The following is a 16,481-nucleotide window of genomic DNA, read 5'->3' as shown; positions in this document are numbered from 1 at the left end:
GTCTAGAAGCAACTGAGGAGCAATAAGGTTAAACAAAAAATATGCTAGTTTTTTATAACATGAATATACAGGGATATTAATTATTGTTCCACATCTTCTTTATCATGAGTGCTTCTAACAAATACGTTACAGATTCCCCTAAGAAAAGATTCTAAACAAGGCTACACAATATGAGCACTCACTGGCCCAGCAGCAGCCTAATCCCATTCCTCCCTCTTTCCTCTGCTTCCCACTCACCAAAACAGATCGTAGTACACATCACCCTAGATTTCAGTTTTCTTCATTGGCACACAGTTGAATATTTAAAGTTGCTCTCTTTCTATATCATTTGAGGAAATGGATCCAAGATGCTGAAGAGGTCACCTTGCCTCTCAAAGCTGCAGCCTTCCCCTTGATGCTCTCCCTCTCAGTTCCTCAGCAATTGAGATTTCTCTGTCCTCAGTGATGTTTTCAATAGAGTGGAGCTTGGTCTTTCCTGGCAGACTGCCTGAGAAAACAAAATTCCTTTTTCCAGGAAGGAAGAGCAACATGGGGAGTCATTATTTTCAGTTCATATGTAGATACTGCTTTCTCTGATCCTGGTCTTCCACAAAGCAAAAAGAATTGAGAAAAGGGAAGGGAAGGGAAGGGAAGGGAAGGGAAGGGAAGGGAAGGGAAGGGAAGGGAAGGGAAGGGAAAGGAAAAGCCCAGAAGTAAAAATAAATCCTTTAAGGAGGATGGAGACTTTATAATGTCTTCAACCATCCTACATAAATGTTCTCTGAAAAGGTTTAAGGTGATTCTTGAGTAGGGTGGAGGAAGTCAAAAGGGGAGGGAGCAGACAGGCACAGGGAATGTCTGCATGGCTGAATGGTAGGGGGTGAGGAGAAAAATTGGGTTTTGATAACACCAGTGGGTTATGGTTTCAGGACTCTGTGTCCATTTTAAGCCTTCATGGTTACTGAAGCTCACTGCAAAGGCTGGGTCTAAGTCCACAATGCTAGCTATATTTCTAAACGTGAGGCTTTATGCACTTATAGACCAATCGACCTGACTTCCATTTCCTGAAAATACCAGACTCAATAATGTCTGTAAGCAGAAATAAAAGTACAAGATTATAAGAAGCAACTTGTAAGGATTTGCCAAGAATAAATACTGTCAAGAAATATTAATCTGATTCTTTCTGCTAATGGCACTGAATAGGAATGAGCAGTAGATATACAGATTTATGATAGTGAAGTTTTTGGCATGGTCTCAAGTGATCTTCTAAAAGCAGTGACACATGGAGGAACTGAAACTGTTGTCAGGTAGGTGAACAGTGGGTGAACTATCCTGTGAGAATAGTTGTGAGAGCAGTCCTGTTTTGTTTAAAGAGTGGCAGAGTTTCATGACAAACTTTGAGACCCAGGGACCAGTTTTGAAATCTACCTTGTCCAATACTTTGGGTGGCTTCAGAGTGGTTGTAGGTTGACCTAGGCAAAGATTTAGGAAAGTCCCATTCTCTTAGAAGGTGTTAGAAGGTAATAGCAAAAATAGATTAAGACAGGCCATACTCCTTGTATATAACTGTGGGTTATATTCGATAGGACTACCAAACAATTTGCCTTTCAGAGCGTTTCAAGGATTTTTAGCATAAATAGAGGCATTTTTATATGGTGTCCATGGGTGTATATTTGGAGAAGTTTGAAGTTGACACGCAGGGCTGTTGGGTGGGACCTGAGTGCACTTCAGCAGGAGAGACAGGGGCTCAGGTGGCCCCTAGCAGTGTATTTATGGCCTAAAGCTCAGCCTCTGCAGAGAGCAGACTTTCATAGAACGGGCCTCAACTATTAGGGAAATACTATTATAATGGGAATTATTACTTTATTTTCGCAAGTATCTTATCCACCTCATAACTGTATTTGTGTGAAATACTGTATAAAGAGCATATACACTTCCTACAATCATAAAGATCAGACTAATTTGCACCAGAGGAATTTTGCATTTATTTTCAGAATAAATAGAATTTTATTATAAATTATATTTGGGCTTTAAATTGTTTCATATCGGAGGAGTTTTCACCAACTGGAAAATAAATTAGAGGGAAAAATTATTTATCCATGCCTATTCAGAATTGTTTAATACATATTTATTCATGTAGAAACCATGTTGATAGTTAACACATGTAAATAATGCAGAAAATAAGGAAAGAACAGTCCAGTGAAGGACTGCCAAATATTTTAGTCTATCTACTCCAAAAAAGCAAGTGTAACTGCCATATTTGCATATGTAACAATGTACATTTTGATGTTTTGAAAAACTCATTTACAGTGCTTCTAAAATTGGGGATTTTGTCATCGGAAAGAAAACCAAGCTATAGCAGCTTCCAATGCACTAAATGGAGCGTACAAATTTTACATTTTAAGTTACTACTAATAAGTAGCTTGTTAGTTTATTGAAGAACGTTTAAGGATAGAGGAAATGAATAAGTATGAAGTGCAGCTGGTGTATTAAAAGGGAACTAATATGACAACTGCCAAATACCCTGCAGCAAAGAGGTTTAATAAAACAAATAGAAAAAACACCAGGATGCTTTCTTTATTGCAGCACTACCAAAGTGTAATAAAGAAATCAAACACTCAACAAACAAAGTAAACTAAAATACTGATCCTAAAATATTGAACTGTTAATAAATCCTACTGATGGTTCTCCGTTAAATGCAAATGAATCTGTGAGCAGTAAGCAACAAGTATGAAAACTCATCTAAAATAGTTAGTGTAGATCCTATTGAAGATAATGCCTTCCGGGAAGTAAACACTGTAAAATGATGGGGGGAAAAAATCAAACTAATTTGATGGCCTATTTGATGCAGCTGGTGGGGAACCTAAACAGCACTCTAGACTTTGGGTTTACTACTCTCTGAGGACTTCACCACTGCCAATAAACTGTGTGTGAATTCTGGGCGATGGCTTCTAATCAATCCAGTACTACTCCCTGCATCATTAAGGGCTTGACCCAGGTGAATGAAGCCTCCATGGCTGCCAGACCACACCAAATTAAAAAAGAAAATAAACTCCATGAGCCACTGGGGACCTGCAGCTACAGAAGCTTCTTGTGACTCCAAGAGCAATATTTCCCCTGGTGACCACAGAATGCTGGATGGAGAATGAACTGGCTTGGCTGCAGAACCTGAATCTGCTCATTTGATTCCTGGGCTGTACCAGGACCACAGGCTTTTCAGAGTGCTGCTATGGGTCTACACTGAATGCAGCGAGAGAAAACCTAGGCTTGCTAACATGGCTGTGGCTGGTGCAGTCACACAATACCCGAGCAGCAGAGCTGAAAATAGAATTCACTAAGTCCTGCTTCCTGATCCCATCCTTCAATCAGTAAAATAAAGTGAAAAAAGCCTTCTCCCTGTAGATGCTGGCCAAATCCATTTGTGCTTTCTTATAACTCCATTGTTCCATGGTATCAGGAAATCTTATAATCCGTGGGCACATGGGTAGTTTATAAATTTAAAAATTTGCTTGACATTCAATCCTTTCCAGGATTTGAACTTAATTCAAGTGTGTTTCCAAAAATGTCTTTGCCTGAAATTTTTACAGAAGGCTCACAGCTACAGGTTTGACCATTAAAGATACATTTCTGTGTTAAACAAAGTTGTCGTCCCTATTAAAATTGACAGCCAGGTCCATATGTTCCGTAAAATAATGGAAAGGGTCGTTATGAACAATGCTGCAATGGATCCCAAAGTCCTCATAACCCTTTGGAGTGTGCTTTCATAGTAAATGCACAGGAACCTTTCAAAGAACACTGCTTTGCAGTTCAGTCTTACCTCTCATTTACACAGAGCAGAAAACCTAGCCAAACCCAAATATTCAACACATTTTCTTATACAGGATTCCAAAGGTGTGCGATGGATTGCTTGCCACTTTGAGAAGGCAGAAAACAACTTGTCTGTCAGGTTGGGTTAGGAGTTTGCATTCCTGTATTCCATTTAATCCAGTATTCAATTTAATCCAGTATTCCTTAATAGTCCATGTATTGTCTGTTCTCTGCCTTCTACCTTACTGTTTCTCCTTTTCTCAGCAGTTAAGCTCAAATTCTCCCTCATTCTCATCTAATGTGGAAGGTCACCCAATGCTGTTAGTAGAGATTTTGAGAAAAGGTTGGAGCATTTTCTATTTGTAAGGAAAGCTACCTGCTGTCAATCCGATTTAGAAATCTCTGATTCCTGCCCTTGTTTTGCTCAGACATTATGCAACCATGGTAAATTGAGTAGTTGCAGTGTTATCTGAGTGGTTTTTCACATACTTAGTTAGCAGTAGAAGGTTCCCAAGATTTCAGTTATGGATATAGTTTAGGTGCAGTCTGTTAGCCTGGAAATTATATTCCTTTTAATTTGAAGATCTAGGATTTATTATATGGGGCATTGCTGTCATAGGTTCTGACAAAAACCATAAGAGGTTAGAAGAACTTGCTTGAGTAATCAATGATAATGTCCTGCATTTTTCAAAATTGGAACAATAAATACAGTGGCCAGTCTAAAGCTGACATCTCAGTAGTTCATTTAACCATACACATATCTCATGTAATTAACATAGAACTTTAACATTTTAGGTAACAACATTTTTGCTATCTGCACTGACAACTAAATATGCTGCACTCGTATCAGCTCTTGTGAGCAAGGTGAAAGCAAGTTCCAGCGTCCAGCAGCAGCTGCTGCAGTAAGTTATGTCTTTTCTGTAACATCTAAAAAACAAGCTCCACAATGATGCTAAAAGTATACACCAACAGAGGTCCAATACTTTACCTGAAAGGACAGGAATGCAATCGAATTCTTTCCATGTGGCCACGTATACTTGGATATTTTTTTCTGAGGGTTCATGGAGTTCCTTCTTGTGATTAGTGGTACCATTTTACTGTGAGCTTCTCACTAGCCTATCACTCTTTTAATAAAATTTCTTCCAATGCAACCTTTCCCTAGGCTTGGCTAAACACAGAGAAGCTGCTTTGTGAAGAATACCCTTTGTGCTTATTGCTATTCCAAGCAAAGGCAGTCAGGTGCAGTATGTGGCACTGTCAGCTCCTGCTTCCACCACACTCCTTGTTCTCTCAATGTCATTTCTCTTACATTGGAAATAGTGCTATAACCTCCTTCTGCTTCTCTACCTTTTCAAGAATAGAGATATGGATGATCCTTCTTCTCACCAATTTGGGAAGAATTAGGCCTTGTCCTAATCTTCTCCTATCGAATGCTAACAAGAACAGAAACCCCGTCAGATTCTCTATCCCAGAGCCACTCCTAAACTGCTGGATTAACTGCCATTTATTTATTGCCATGCATGAGCTATTCTACATCTTAATTCAGTCCACTTGCTTTTTGTCATTGTTTTGCCATTTGTATTTGGTGGAGGATTTTTTTGCTGACGATACTGAAACATTTGAGATAATTCTGTTTTCTCAACTGCCAGTGATTAGTTTCCTTGTCTGTAACCTCTCAGCAGCTTTCCACACAATAAAAGCTGCTAAAATGCCTACTCCCTTCTTCCAGGAGATTATCCTCCACCATCTTAGATAATCAGGAGCCTGTAGCAGTTCAGACATATTAAAAATTAGCAATTTACTTTAGCCAATGCTATGCAATCATAGTATTTTAGCAGCTAGCACATTTCTTTTGTGTGTTAAATGTAACAAAGGCCTATTGTGTTCAATGTGGGAAAGCAAATAATTTTTAAAATGTGATTAATTGTGTAAGTATGGACCTTTTAAGTACATGTGGCAAGCCCTATGCTATGGGAATGGCACTTACTGCTCTCTCAGCATGAGTCTGACGAAGTAAACAAAAAGTTAAAATACAGCCGATAGTCTCCCTGGCATTCATTAACATAGCATAGAAAGCAGAAACTAGCCACATTTTATATAAAAAGACTTTAGAAATCTGTGTCTACTTACATTAACATTAGCCAATTGGTGGGTGCCAACTATGCACATAGCGTGTTTTATTTATAGGTCTATATAGTAGTCAAAAACATTCTATCATGGAAATGTGTTATTCATTAATTCATATTTTGCTCAGCCTTACTTTACTTTTTGAACCCATCCAGGTGTTTTTTAAATGATGAGGGTAATTTAATACTAGACAGCATTCGCATTCACCCTATTTTTCAATTCCGTATAACTAAATATTCCTCCTAATTTTGTCTATTATTTACCTAATTAGCTCACATATACTGCAAACTAGATTTTCCCTGTGTTTTTATGACAAAATTCCACACAATGGTAAAAAATAAAGGTAGAATAAATGGTCAACTTACTGAACAGAGTATTTGACAACTGAACAGAGTATTTGACATTAACTTTTTCTCAAATATCTGTTCTTTATATCAACTGGAATGGCAAAGATTGCAATAGATATATGCTTCTGGAGCCTAATATGTTTTAAAGTGTTCGTTTAAAATGTTTAAAATGTTCATTTGAGCCTACTGTTTGAAAGCTTCATATGAGATCTAGTCACACATTGCAGAACATAGATCATATCAAATGACCTCAACAAATCCAGCAACATGCAATGTGTATATGTTTTCACTAAAAGAGCTTTATAGGTTTCCATGACTTAACCTATGAGGTTTAAGGGAGTTTAAGGAGAAAAAACAAAAACCTTTTCTTGTTGGTGCCTTTTATCTTAAATGGGAATGTGAGCTTGGCATAATCTAATTTTAATCATGAGGAAAAATTAAAACAAAGTTTAACCAGGAACAATATATCAACAGTAAAATGCTGTCAATTATTGCTTGTCACGTACATCAGTCATATAGGTCGTTTATGAATAGCCATAAAGCAACTTCTTCCATTTGCAAGGCACACAGCCTTTGCCATTCAGTGATGTGTGTAAATACTGGTGTCAAAGCTCCTTCTGAAACACCACCACTGGGGAGAGAGAGAGAGAGGAATCTCGCTGCCATTAAGACACACAATCCTTCAGTCTCTGAAGGAAAATAACAGTTAAGCCAACAGTAACTTTTTATAATTACACTTGATAATAGAGAAAATGTCAACTTTGCAAACAATTTCTCCTGCGGAGCTGTGTTAAAATGGGGTCAAAGGCTTTTGAAGAAAATTTGCAAGTTTTCGTTAATCTCCTTGAAATACAGAACTGTTTTTAAGCCTTCCAGGACAAATTAATATTTTCCTGTTAGAAGTTTTTGTTAGTTCTGTTGTTAGTTTTGTTAGTTTTGTTAGTTTTGTTGTTCCTGTTAGTTTTTGTTAATTTTTGTTAGTTTTTGTTAATTTTTTTTTAGACTAATGACCATTCTGTCACGTCTTCTACATGTTTCATTTCTGATATACAGAGACTGAAAAACTATGTTTTTCCTCTTCTGTGGAAACTATAAATTTTCAACTACTTAAAATAACCTTCCTGAGGTTCACAGCCCCAGATAAATATTTAGTGGAATAGTATAGCATTTTAGAAGGGTTTCAGGCATAGCCAATATTTCCTGATATTCTCTACAGACTTTCCAGAAGGATTTCAGAGGATACAACTAGGCATTTAGAAGGATAAACAGAACAAGTTCACTACTGCAACACCCTGTTTAAAAATTTGAATGTTGTGTTTCACAGTTCAACTTTTAGAAATCTCCAAGAATCAGGTATCACCTGTCTTGTTTCTTGAATTATTTTTAAGGCAAAATTATTTAAAATAAACCAGGCTGACTTTAGCACTTTGTATTTCCTCGGGATGTATGCAATTTGAAGGCTCATCTCCTCAGACTTACCCAGCTGTAGCAGCAGTTATAGTGATTCTGTTCCTTAGCTCTGAGTTTCTAGATGGGAAGCCTGCAGCTACTCACATATTTGGAAAAGACAAAATCGTGGTCATACAAATTGGGGTCTACAAAATGAGCCTAGGTTAAGTCTGAAGGTCCTATCCATCAGACTAAGGGACAGCTGAAGAAAGCCAGAGAGTTTAGATAGAAGCATTGTCTTGGGTGAAATTTTCTTGTTAGGAGCTTTACCCCTGGCTTTATCAGCTGCCTGAAGCCTTGAACGAGGGTCCCTCTGCTACTTTAGTGAAAGTAAGAGTTTCTTCAGCAGTGTTTTCCTATAAATAATAGTAGTTATAGTCATTTGCCAAACACTCACTTTAGGAGTCAGGAAAAGCATTTGAGTCTAGCATGCAATTCAGGCAGAGATTAGGTTTCCATGTCCAAAACAACCAACCTTAATCATTACACATCCTACGTTTTCCTATTATTCATGTCTGCATGGATCATAACCTTAGTCAGATTGAGCCTATCTCTAAAACAGTTTAGGATATCTGGAAGTCCCTTGAGAGCCCCAGTGTCTTACACACTGGCAGAGGAATCCCAAAACACTTTGTCAGCAGCAGCAGGCTTAGCACAAAGCAGAGCACCAGAGCCACTTTCACTAAGTAAAATAATTTCAGAAAGAGTAACCTTTCACTGTTTGCATGATTAGTGACTGTTAGTTAGTGATTAAAGCACTTTTCCAGGAAGAGGGAGGCTTGATTTCAGCTCCCTTGCCAACGCCAAGACATCCAGACTTCCGTCTGACAGGAGAAAGGGAAAGTCATGCCTGTAGCGTAAAAAAACATTACATACCCCTGGTGCAGAATTGTAGTGAAGATGCAACAAATTAGAAAGAAAACGAAATGCAAATACTTACCTGTTAGGACATATTACTGAAGTGGGAGCTACCTGATGACAGTGGTCCTTGTCTTTAAACAGTGTTACTGCTCAAGACAATTTTTGAAAGGGAAAATAGATCTAAATGCTGCTGAGGCTATTGCTGTTCAAAGCCCACAATGTTCAATCTAGTCAACAACTAACACTGAGAATATGTCCAGCTTTTGCATCAGTGTTTCCTCTTCAAGTAGGAGGGTGGTCCTAGATATATGCAGAAGGACAAAATAATCTCTTGCACAGAAAGAGGTGAGAAAAAGGTAATATTTTTCCTGTCTCTGGTTACATGCTGTGTATAATTTTGAACCTGATACTCCAAGAGAGATGAGCCTTGAATAATACATATACCTAGTAAGTTTCTAACAGATGTTTAGTACAGAATTGGCAAGTGGGAGTCCTTCTAGATACATATATAATCACTGAATTTTAGATCCAATCAGAGTTTGATTTCCCCTATTGCCTGGAGATAACCTCTTGGGAAGTCAGCCATACCAAATAAGGATGATAATAAAGAAGTGGATGAATCTTCTGGGCGCTGGTCAAGCCCTGTCTTCAACCATGGTGATTCATGTACATGGAGAGCATCCATATCAGCTGCTTACACTGCTCACTGTGTTCTGCCTGATGTTCCTCAGTAACATCTACTGGCAATGCTGAATCATCTGTAATATACCTGCAAACACTTAACCTGCAGGTGTTTTTCAGATTCTGCCACACTGAGATTCTGAGGACTTCCCCCAATTCAGTTTCTGATTGTTTACAATCTCCTGCTGTGCCTGCAATATGCTTGAATTGTACTTAAAACACATAAATCTGCCTTCAAAGGCAGCTTGGGAGGCAAAAGTGTGGCTAGGGAATTTTAAATGGAAGGGACAAGCAATGGCTACAAAGAGCTCACTTTTTAGTGGTAGGTGTTGCAGTTTGTTCCAATTACAGCACGCATTAGAGTGTGAAATGTTCATGCCAATCCAGTAAAAGGAAAAAGTACACGCAATGCTGAAATTAACACCTTTGTAATTACAGACAAGCTTCTTTACTACTACCCAGCAAGTGCAGCTGAGACAGGTTTAGAGAAAAGCAAACATGAAGGGTTGTGGGAGAGCAAATGTGACTTTTTCAATCTGACTTGATAGTTGGAACCTTCCTTGACAGTCAGATAAAATAATTTGCATTACTGAGGAGAAGAATTTAAGAGTGTACTACATCTGTATTTGTCTCACTGAAAGCAAAACAAAAAGGGCTTTTTTCTAGAATTGCCTTTCTTTCCCTCATATACCACTGAAATCACAGAGCTATACATTTGGCATTCTTCAACATAATTTATAGCTCTTTTTGCAAGTCAAGCCAGTTACAGACCATCACAGAGGCAAACATGCCTTTCATTTGCATTAAGTGAGTTGTCTCAGACTCATGGCAAAATGAATAGCTGGATATCCCCCAATAATCCCAGTCCCTTACTATCCACACACATTCTCAGTGACTCATCCAGGAAAATATAACTGAGTGTGTCTTTTAATTTTATTCATGTTTCCACTATAACCCTGCAGAGGCTTCTTAATGATTGTAAGATTGTTTTAGTTAGCTTCACTTGCCAAACAGATCTTTCCTCACTTTATTATATCATCATTATTATTTCTACTATATAGGAAGTATATCACTGCATATCATATATCAAAACATTACTAATGCCATTAAGACAGTGCCAAGACTAGTCATGTAATACACATGAAAAGGCAACCCAGTTCTTCAGAGAGCCTTGAACATTAGCTGACCAATTTCAGTGCAACTACTTTTGCATGTGCATGCCAAAGCAGGACAGAAGAAGGAACCTCTCTCTTCTGAAATAAAGCCCAAGAAGCAGAGATACCACCCTATATCTCTGAAAAAGATATCTTGTATCTTTTGAAAAAGCAGCATGATCTCATCCAAAAACTTTTTAGATTTTGTCAGTGTCAGAATAGATGTTTCCAAGGAAGACATAATTTGACAAGGTTTATGCAGAGAAAACTTTTGCAGTTACAACTGTAACTTATTGCTTGCATTTTTTTGGGGGGGTTTTTTTTTGAGGGGAGAAAAAGCATGTCATTGATTTATATCTCAAAGGACAGAAATAAGGTCTCTGTCAGCCATGATTCTGACATTTCCTAACCTCTTAAACCTTGCCTCTGCAACCTTATGATCCCTTTGACAATGTATCTTCCTGCAACTTAATGAGAAATCTCTTAATAACATGTCCTCTCTAGGTCTCTAAGTCCAGATATTTCCAGATATTTCTTGTGTGGGTAACTGAGAGCATTACCGCTCTGATCATTACTGCTGATTTTTTTTTTTTGTGGGGCATCTGAAAGCAAAATACAAAATGCTTTCATTTTTACACTAGTTCATCTTTTCTGGTAATCATAATATACTGCATATTAAACAAGAAATGGATGTATGGTTTTTAATAATGACTATCACTATTAGCAGCACCCCAACTACAGTTATAACCTAGGAAGAATCAGTGTTTGGTCTTCCCTTGCTGCAGTTCGTGTTACTTTTCATTTGTATATCTTAGCAGAAAATATAGTGTATCTAGTCACCATAGGAACACATTCCCCATCTGTTCTATTATCACATTTTTTCCTCTTGACTTGTGTAGATTGCAGTCCTCTCTACTGTGTTGTCAAGATAGGGGCCACTTTCCTCCCCATCTAAAAGGAGTTATAACAGACATGAAAGCAGTACTGTTTCTTAACTCTTGGAATTCCATGTCTTTTTACGTGCACAAGGTTTTCTGCAGTATACCTGCAAACCAGCTCCTCCTTTCCTGGCCTTTCTAGCAATGCGGCTTTTGAAGAAAGTGGGATGGGAATCGTGTCAAACGCTTTTTAAGGGAAAACGCAGAGTCTTTTCCCTAAAGTGTGTGTCCCATTATGCACCATGAGCTCCCCTCTGTCCGAGCCATATGGCTCATCATTAGAGTCACATGCTGTGGTGCAATGGGAGAGAGTTTGCCAAGAAGCCTGGCCCATATGAAAGCCTGGGAACTGCTGAGCGGGGGGCACTGCTCAGATTCCCATGAGGCACAATAGGCCAAAACAGCTTAATGCTGAGCTGACTTGAAACACAGCATTTGGGTTCAGTTCAAGGAAATAAAACATTTTGATTTAGTAAGTCAAAACTAAACATAGACATTTCCAAATTGAATTATTTTGCGACATTTCATTTTGAAAAAAACGGTGATATTTCAACTTTTTGTTCCTTTTCTAAGGATAATTATATTGAAATACTGGTTTTGCCTGTGGGATATTTTTTGTTCCCATTGACGAAAAAATAGCTTATACAAAATAATTCAAAGTAGATTATATCTGTGTATTGTATCCAGTGCTTTTGCTGCTAAATTTTTTTCAGTTTAAAATGTAATAAAAATTAGTTCACATACATAAGGAGAAGCGGATAAAAACAGTTTTCTGAGTTACTGGAATGTGATATGCTGCATCCATAACAGTTTATTAGAAAATTTGAATTTAAAAATGAAAAAGTCTTTATAGAGAGACACAATATGACCATAAGAATAAATGAGCTCATTTAAAATTTTGGTTTTGGTTTAGACAAGTTTAGGTCTGCTCTTGCAAAGGAAGCTAAGGTAGTTTTAATAGTTCGTTAGGTTCACAAATATGGAAATATCAGCTGGAATTTTCTTTTCAGGCTGACTGAAAATCAACCTCTGCTATCACAGTAATCATACTGTATTTTTTTTCTTGCGTGAATTAATGATGCTTGATCTTAAAACTATTTAGTTTTTGTTTCTACTAATTCTAACTGGACAGTAACTTTTTTCTGCTACAAACCACTTAGCAGAAAGCCAAAATTTATTAATGATTAATATTCACAAAATATTATTGTAATTATATACCCTCAGCAAAATAATTTTCTTCCTCTGGTGTTCCCCTTCCTGATAAAATTAAGTTTCCAGCACTTGCTCTCCCCAAGTTTTTTTTCCCATCTGCTACATATTTATTTCTACATTCATTGCCTCATTGCCATTCAGGCATTTTCCTCTGGCTCTCACGTTCAGAATCACTCTCCGTGTGAAACCCTGAAGAACGAATTGGTTGGTTCTACACCAGATCTTCATTGTATTTGTTCCCTCTGCTCTATCTTGTTGCCTCTTTCCTTTCTTACTGCTGAACATTTTACTACGTGTTAGTCAAGACCAGGATCCGGTGTAATGAGAGACTGTGTCCTCCAGGCTTAGATTCCTCTGTGACCTTCCCTATTTGCTTCGACTCCAAGATGTCACATCTGCTCTTGAGGCCTGGCTTTACTGAGAAAGCTCAGGGTAACAGAAGTTGAATCCATCTTTAGACTTTCCTCAAGGTTGGATGCCTTTCAGATTTGTATCTCACACTCCCCCAAACGCATGCCAGAGTCTCTCCTATTTATTCCACATCCAGGTGAGATAAAGAGTTACTTTCACAGGCAAAGAACATTTAAATTTTCTCAGATTAAGTAATTTTAATATTATTAATCAGATTAACTCCTGGCAGGCTTTTCTTACAAACACAGTGGATCTCTATGGAAACGCAAAACTGCATGGAAAACTGAATATTGAACACACATAATAAAAAATAATTTAAAATGCTATTGAGGCACATTTACTATTCTTATACAGAGAAGCTATTCATGGGTAAATCCATATCATTTACAAAGCTAACACTTGCAAGACCACTCCAAAGACTTGGATAGTTACGTTTTCCTAACTTTTAGAAGGATTTAACTACTTTGGCACACTATTCAAAAGTTCCTGTCATCCAGTTTGGATCAGGAGTGTACTTTTGAATCAAATTTATGCCCACTCAACAGGATTTCAGTTTACACCCTGGAGTAGTCTGGGAGTGAACAGAACTAGATCCTGAAACTGAAAACAGGATGATGTGCCCTAGGAGTCCTCATGACTGACCTTCAGCTGCTGGCAGGGATTTGGCCTCAAGATCAGGCTAACATGAGCCAGAGTGACACTTATTGAGTGAGCAGCATCTCTGTCTCCCTGCACATCTGCTCCTATCAGGACAGAGTAGTTGCTACTGATCAGAGCCTCAGCATCTCACGTTGTGTGCTTTGCTATCTTAGACGCATTGCACTCTTAATTATAATCAAATAAAGCTCTAACACCAGGTATAGCCACTTTCTCATTTTGAAGCCTTGGGCAGGAACTAGTACTTGCTTTTTCAGCCCAGTTTTTCCAACACAGAACAGATGTGACTGACTATTTAATTTACTTGATATGCAGCTCCAAAAGAGTGTAAAAGCTCTTTCAAGACCATGGATATTTAACTTATTCATACATATTTGTTCATATAACATTTTGTTCCAATCATAACATTGAGTCTTTTTGCATTATATGTGTCTGTTCAAATCATAACATATTCCTTACTTGGAATAGAGGCTGAGTCGAAAAAACAGAATGTAAAGGGATATGTGGAAGCAAAATTATTTGGTTGTCAAATGTGTTGGATCATCTCACCTGTCCAAAATTCTGCTTGTTGAAAGGTTTATCCTAAAAGCTGCTGCTAAATTTTAACCCTTTTGGAAATCAATGAAGAGCTGAATTCAGCAGAGTCAATATGCTCAGGCCCTTATTGGTGAATAGCAGATTCCCTACTGCCTACGCATATTGCAATTTTCCTTGTTTCTATAATTATACTATGCAATCATCAGCTGTCCAGGACAATATCCTTATTAGGTTGACAGCAGAACTGTAAGGAGTCAGGGTGCACTTTTTGGCATGGTTTACACACCCTGGGCTTTTGTGGAAAAATGAAAATTCACTAAGAAAAAGTTATACATTGATCATAATTAAACAGCCATCCCAAATTCTTCCATTTCTAGTTTATAGATATGATCTAGAGATTACTTTTAATCCTGGCTTTTTTCCTTCATGTGCTTGCTTAGTACTGAGAGAAATGTTTTTGCCTTCAGCTGTAATTTGGAATAAGCTATTAAATTTCTGCAACTTTGGTTCAGAACTTTCCCAAACAATGTGAATAGAAGCAGCTCATCCAACTCCCCAACACTTCTGCCTATAACATTTTAAATGGTTAAATTAAGCAAATGTTGGCTCTACTCCAGTTGGTGTTAATGGTGGAGACAAACTATGCTTTAAACCATGTGTAGAATCTAGTTTTTTCTGCAAAAAGACGTCATTATTCTTACATCAGGTATCTGAGACAGAAAACTGAGGATTTAAATTTTTTTTACTTTGTACATTGCTTTTATACAACAGATCAATTAGAAATATGAGGGGCTGGAAAGCGGGAGCAGATTGTGATAACATTTTGTGATTTGCAGTGTTTTCTCATTTCTGACTCTTTAAAATAGGTGTATCAAAAATTTTTAAGTGAGACTTTTCCTGGTGTTTGCAAAGTGCTTATTTTCTATCAAGTCTAAAAATGCAGTATCAAAGGAATAAATATCTGCATTCCAATAGAGGCAGTCTAAATAATTTACTCAGTGGAGAAGCATATTATTGTCTGCATTGTTTTCTTTTTATCTTTTTTTTCCCCCTGCAGGTTTATTTTTATTGTTTCACTCTATTTCTCTTAATTATTCCACTAATTCCAGATTGACACAGTTCAAGAAAGAATGCTATCTGAAAGTTTTGGACATTTCAGCACTGCTGTTGAGCAGAGGGGTTAGTCTTGAGGTTGCTGGGAGTTTTGCAGTTGGATTACACTGTGGCCACTTTTCCCCCTGGTTGCCCAAGCATTAACTGTCCCAGTCACAGCCCTTCAGCCACTCCTGGACCCTTCTGTCTCTGTAATCTGTGGTCTGTAGGTCAAGATCAGATTTGATCTTTGAGCAATAGTCACATGCAATATCAATACCTTTCCTTATGCAATTATTTATTGAATGGCTATTTTCTAAGGCTAGAAGTAAGAAATCAATCAATCAATCAATCAATCAATCAAACAAACAAACAGAATGAGGTTGGAAGAAGCTATAACATGAGAAATATCTGTAACAGATATAACCTCCTTTTAACCTAAAACCTTGTTGGTTCTGTTTGTCAGAATTTTGTTCCCTTGTCAGAATAATTGGATGGAAATAAAACACATTCTGCAAAATGGAAGCTTTTCAAAAGGAAATTGAGAGTGCCATTAATACATTCTTACTTATGAAATCAAAATTTAACATGCAGTTTTGGATAAGATTTCATTTAAAGTAAAATTGTTTATTATGATGGAAAAAAAATCCCCATTTCTTTTTTAAAGTCAATTTTGCATTAAACTTCACTTACCCAAAGCTTATAGGAACTCACAGGACTTGTAGAAATGGCAGCTTAGGTTTTTCTGCTCCTTCTCTGTGAAACAGACTGGTAGACCAGTAAAAGCCCTCTCATGCTCATGGTATTCAAACGTCTCCCCAAAGGCTTCATAAGCCATGATATTTCTCCTCATTCAGGCAGAGCACTTATATCCTGCCAAACCTGTTTGTATGGATCTCAAAAATGTCTGACTATTGCTAGTTTTAAAAAAGATAGATGGTGAGTATGGTGACACATGGTCTGCTCCTGACATGGCAGATGTCTTGCTTTCTGTCAATTTAACACACATAATTCAAATCCACAGCCATTGCTTGAACTCAGTGCTACCAGGTGTGTTACAAGACGTTGTTAGGCTATAATACCAATATTTTGGGGATAGGGTATGTGCTCCCCATTGCTGCATGCCATAGAAGGCTCACGTGTGTACAAATGTCTTTTCAAAATGCATATAAATTTGTTTACTTCTAGGGGTTGATGATGATGACGATGGGATTTTAAAATGTATTTCT

The sequence above is a fragment of the Sturnus vulgaris genome, chromosome 4, assembly GCF_052056855.1.
Source record: "Sturnus vulgaris isolate bStuVul1 chromosome 4, bStuVul1.hap1, whole genome shotgun sequence".
NCBI lineage: Eukaryota > Metazoa > Chordata > Aves > Passeriformes > Sturnidae > Sturnus > Sturnus vulgaris.
The sequence above is the reverse complement of the archived record's forward strand: the minus strand, read 5'-3'. Positions refer to the sequence as shown.